The sequence below is a fragment of the Megalops cyprinoides genome, chromosome 22 (assembly GCF_013368585.1).
Source record: "Megalops cyprinoides isolate fMegCyp1 chromosome 22, fMegCyp1.pri, whole genome shotgun sequence".
NCBI lineage: Eukaryota > Metazoa > Chordata > Actinopteri > Elopiformes > Megalopidae > Megalops > Megalops cyprinoides.
Genome location: NC_050604.1, coordinates 19518130 through 19524350, shown reverse-complemented (window position 1 = coordinate 19524350; position 6221 = coordinate 19518130).

The following is a 6221-nucleotide window of genomic DNA, read 5'->3' as shown; positions in this document are numbered from 1 at the left end:
CAATAAAGCTAGACATATACAAATACTTATATTTTACAATAAAGGAACTGTCCTCTCAGGTTATTATACGAAATTCTATTCAACCGTAATTTTAGTGGTAGTGCTGAATAATTAAAATAACCCAAATAAAAAAAATACTAATTATTTTAGTTTTAGTATTTAGTACATGAATTATGAGCCTGGAGTACAGTGATGATTTCTTTCATGTCATTAAACAAAGCCAAAGAAGGTGAACTGTTAACACGGAATCTCAACCTTTCCCAGAGAATATGAAGAATTCAAGTCAAGATAAGTTCATAATTTATCTTTAACATGTTTATTTTTATTTATTAATGTATGCATTTATTTATTTGTTGTCCGGTGAAATATCAAGTCAACTGCAGGTATAAACTGTATTTCAGTGTGAGTTTTCGCAGTAGCCACTGTGGCATGTAATTCGCGAAAATTCTTGGCTTGGTATGTTTTGTATTACTTCCAAAGTCACCTTGCACACCTGCAGCACCCAGTAAGGACAAGAAAGAGCTGTCTTGGAGTTAGAGTGTTTGAAATTAGTACCACGAGGAATTAGCCTATAATAGCTAAGATGACTAGCTAGCAAGCATACATGAGCTGCTTGACTAATGAACTAATCAGATCCCATAATTTTAGCAGTTTAAATTCATTGCTGACATCAAAAAGCGGCATAACTTTACTGAAGTTTGCTTGATGCCATGAACCCAGATCTGAGATCATTGTAATTGGTTAATGGATAAGGGAGGGACTGTGGAAGTGGATAAAATCAAAGAGAACCAGGACCTGCGATTTAATCACTGTGTTCACAAACAGACAACTCATTTGGAGCCTTAATGGCAGGGAGGAAAGACTGGGGTGACTCAATAGACACTCCTTCCTGGTCAAAGGTTAATGAATGATCGTTCCCCCAACCCAGCAGGAGTTGCCTAGTCTCCAGTGGCCAGAGGTGTGAAAAGCATTCATTCAATTTCACAAGATCAATTTACAGCCCACAAGGGACAATCTGAGGTTATTATAAGGGAGTGCAATATTACAGATTAATTTTGTTTTATTGGCCTGTTTTCAATAGTCACGTTAAATAAGATGGATTTCAGTTTAAATTAACCATTTCCATTCACGTTCACATTTGAACAGAAAAGCAATTTGCTATTACAGCCAGTAATCATACATTGTGATTAATATGATAATTTAAGAATTTTTTAACAGCGCTGTGGCACGCGTCTGTCTGTGAGGAAGGGCGAGGGGAAAACAACCCCACTCACTCGGGGACCTGGGCTACGTTAGGAGCTGGTCCACCTGGGCTACGTTAACGTAACAATCTCTGCCAAGGGCATTCGGTGATAAAAGACCTTTTTTATTCGCAGAGAGAACCCGGGGGTAGCAGCGAACGGATGAGAGCCAGCAAATGCAAGCACTTTCGCTTTTGCTGTATTTTAGTTTATTATTTTTGATGGAAGACCCGCGAGGGCGAGCCTAAGAAGAGTTTCATTCTGATAGTCGTCTCGCCTCTCAGCTGCCACTCAATAAACGCCGGTCCGCAGACCGGAAAAAATTCGACTGCACTGATCAATCCAGAACCAGACCACGACTACAGTGGGTGACGACCTTTTATTTATGAGGTATTAATTAATGAACTGTAAGTTCACTTCACTTAAAACTGAGTAAAAAAAAACATAACCCCACGTCTACTTCTACTGAACTTTTTTCAATATGTTTACTTAAATTCAGGTAAATACCAGAGACTGTAATACTCTATCAATAATTACTGCTCGCAACGCTGAGTATTTACTGTACTTTTTTGGTAATACTGTACAAGAGCACTTTGTACAGTATTATCAAGGAAGGCTTAGAAAATATTAAACCGAGGAATGTCTTTTATGAATGGATCCTTCTAGAGCAGTTCTGTGCAGTGGACATTTTAAAAGGGACATCTTTAAAATGCATCACAGTGAGAGTCTAACGGTGTGCCCCCGCACCAAAATCGCTTTACCTCCTCTCAACCCCAAACTCTGGTCACGGAGCACCGCCGAACCTAGGAGAGAGTTCAGAGCAGATTTGGTTTCACTCCTGGGCCAGGTGTAGGCTGTGCACTTGCTGCGAACCATGCAAGCGCCCGGGCCTTTTTCGCCCGAGAGCCTGGATATTTACACGCGTGGACCCTTCCTTCTGTCACCGCAGTTTTTCATCCCTCGGCCTGCGGAAGCGAAAATCCTGCCGCTGACTTCGGTTTTCCACAAGCACACACAGCGCGCATTGGAGAGGTGGCCATATATCAACCGCTGCGTCGTTTAGATCACACATTGTGTCTTTGTGCAGCTTTTTAAAGCTGCCAGAAATGCTTGTGGTAACATTCAGCGGCAGTCTCTTATGACAATTAAAATATCACTGGGAGAACGAGGGAAAGAATATTAGCAGACAAATATATCACAGCCTGGCACATCAGGGGCACTGAGTGACCATTATGTGATCTAATATTTTGTGTCTTCATTATATTATCATGCCATCATCTGTAAATATTTTTTTTCATAAATAATGCCAAAAACATTTTTATGTATTACAGAGATGGATGCTCGGCTAAACAGCAGTTAAGTTCTTTTAAGCATTGTGTGGTTTTTTTAACATGTTTCAAAATGCTTTGCCAACATAATCCTATTCATTGTCATACCAATAAAACTCCTTTGAATTGAACTGGATTGAACTGACAGCAGGAGAGAGAGAGAGAGAGAGAGAGAGAGAGAGAGAGAGAGAGAGAGAGAGAGAGAGAGAGAGAGAGAGAGAGAGAGAGAGAGAGAGAGAGAGAGAGAGAGAGAGAGAGAGAGAGAGAGAGAGAGAGAGCGCTACTGATGGATGTACCCTGAACTTATTAGTGACACCAGAGGGGGACGCAGTTGCCAACACTCTAGCAGCATCGAGTGGACAATGAACAGCACTACAGCTGCCAGCCCGGCCCTTTACATGCCGAAGGTCACAGGCAGTGAGCCCAGTGCGGAGCAAAGAGGGGAACAGCCATTCCAGTGGCTCCTAAACACATGAACACGCTTGTGTTTGTCCTGCACTCTGTTTGCACTTGTGCTGAAACGTATACTTTTATTCCTGGCATGAACATTATTCTGAACCCAGATTGAACGGGCAGATGAATGATATTTCTCATGTGTATGACAGGCAGTTGTCCTCTGGGTTAGTAAGTCACTGTGGGTATGAGCAATTATAGCTGAAAGAACAGTCCTCATATCTGCATGAATCACTATTGGGTTTGTAGCTTTAATCTTTTCACTCTGTATGAAATGCCTATATGTTTTGCAAAGGTCTACTTCAATCTGCACGGGGTGTACATGTGAAATCTGCATTTACGGACTCCCATCGGTGCAGATTCAGACACTGAGTTTAATGGTTTTTGTAATGGTGAATTATGACGCATCAGACGCAGGAAAATTAATCAGTCCTGGTTTTCGCAGGCCTCAGACTTCAAGGAAACCCGAGATGGTGAACGTCACTCTGAAAAATGGAGACGGTCACCCTTTTGACCACAACAGCACAGACATACAAACTGTGGAACACGACAATTTACAGTGCCATTTCCCCTGGGCTATCGAACCAAGAGCCAGCGTAATTTGTGAGATGAACGAATCGTCCTCTGTAATTCTTTGGCTAATAGCTTTTCCATGGCTCGCATGCTTTTTATGGTCTTAGGGTGAATGCAGAACATTCTCTGCCACGCAAAGGCTCCTATGGTTGGATCCAAGAAGGAGTCCAAACTAATGCCTCATTCTGACTGGCTACACTCAGATCTAACTGGCTTGTAGCATGTTGGCTCAGGCCCCTCCGGATGGCCATTTCAGTTTCCATCAAATATCTGTAGGTAAGGTGCCAGATCCATTTCATCAGTGTCAGTGAGAACCAGTTTATATTTTGGACTCTGCTGTGTTTTTTTTATAATTCTTTTCTGAATTTTTACAAGTCACAACTCCCCATTCCATTACCCCAAAACATTAATAAATCCACAGTGGTTATGAACAGTGTAACGATCAATGGTGTTTGGCTAGCACTACAGATCATTTCTTTTCGGAAATGGTTCCCTGTAAGACTAATAGCATTATTAGTAATGACGGGCAAGTGAGGCCAATCATTTCAGAGCTGGATTAATCAGGCACTATTAATCATCTGCGCTAATAGTTTTGTTTGTTTGTGTATGCACACACTCCACCTCCAAGCACAGACCCCGGATCAGCACCTTCCTGTTAACAAAAACAGTTTTGGTTAACCTTATACAGGGGTGAGCTGATCCTAGACTCAAGGACTCATGTACTAAAGCACCTGGTGTGTGCCTCAGCCATCAACTGTCAACCAAAAAGATGCGATGTTTCAGGCAGAGGATTGACACGGGCAAGCGGAGGGAATCAAACATGGCGCTGGCTCTCTGACATTGACGATTAGCATTCCTGAAGGCTAATGCTATGTCCACCTCTGGCTGCACTGCCCACTGAACTGCGATGCGAGGATCGCCGACGCGGCCGCAGCGCGGTGTCGTGTTTGCCTTCCAGGAAAAAGGTATGCCTGTACTTATCGCCTCGCTGAGTGCTGCTTCTCATGGCTTAATTATGTTGTGGAGAGATCTGTCTGCGGGGCTCCGCAGATAACCTGCATGCATTATAAGCTACAACACAAGAACAGTACAGGGTATTGCATTTCCAGTTATTCGTCCAAGCACAGTATGCAGCTCGCTGCCAGGCGATATATCAAGGTGTGTGGTTGCCGTGTTCTCACCCACGCCCTGGTGCAGTGTCATGTATTGGTCTGTTGTCAAATATCATTTAACCCAATTAAAAACATTAAATTGATAGCAACAGCATTAACGGTTGTATAATTAGCAACACAATAATCTAGCAAATGTTGACAATGTTTATGAGTGTGCTGACAGACTGGGTGCTCTGTGCAAGCCTGCTTTTTATGTATATATGTTTGTGGTTTAATGCTTCTTTTGGGGATGAATGAATCGCACCTCTCCAAACCATCCCTCGTTTATTTTGCAAGCGCGTTAGTCCAGTTTGTCTCTGGGCCTTATCTTTTGCAGCAGGAACTTGGCTCCATTTGCCGGCGCAATCGCTTGACCCCTCGTAAGAGCGCGGGCCGCAGAGATGGACGAAACGAGACCCCCGAACGCCCCGCTCATATCTCGAGTAAATTACAGAGTTTACTCTCGGGGCCCCGAGAGCACTCGTAAAAGTTTACTCAGCAATCTCGGCCTCTGAAGGAATGAGGGAAAGCAGTTGGTTTATGGCTATCCTTCAGGATTTTACAGCATGTTTTACTAAGGTTCCCGTTTTAACGGGCCCTGGTTCCAATTAGGAAGGCCGTGCAGAGGAGGCCGAGCTGGAGCTCCTCTTTCTTCTCAGAAAAACAAAGAGGGGAGGAGAGAGAAGGAGAGCGTCGCTGAGCGCTGCTCTCTGAGGACCCGCACAAACACAGCAGTTAGACTTTGTTTCCAGCACGAAGGCAGAGGACCGTAAAGGAGGTGCATGAACTTCACCCGTCATAAAAACGATCCATCATCTATTCACGTTGTGTTTCAGGAGCTTTATTTGCTTAGCGCGAGCGCTTACCTAAGACGACTTACGCAGGTTGGGTGTCACATATCACTCACTTCTACTGCCAGACCTTTCCCTCAAATACTGAAGCAACCTGATGGTCACCAGCCTAGTTCCAGAAGCACTATATGCACCACACAAAAAGAAATTAAAAACAGGTATGGCTTTGCAGAGCAGAAATCCACATGTGTCATAGAAATATCCGGATTGCTTCTTTTCAGTACTGGAACTTCTTTGCTCCTTTGTCTCAATATCACAGAATCTCATTGAAAGCATGCACATTGGCTCCAACTGATCACAGCTAGTGCTGTCATCCTACGCGGGACAGAGCCTAAGAATGCCCAGCAAAGCAATCTGGAGCGCCCAATGCTTTGGCACACAGTGACCAATCCAATCAGCCAGAACATCACACAGCCAGGTGTCGAACTGGCAAATCCTCAGTTTCAAAACAAAGCGCTTTCTTTAGATTTTTTTAAAGCGAGCAGTCCACTTTATTCAGAACACATAACTTCAATATTTGTTCATTTTGAAAATGATTTGCCATCTGACTGAACCAAGCACACTGGGGTGCATACATAAAATTTTAATGTGGCAATGAACTTGACAATTTTTTTAGTGATGCAT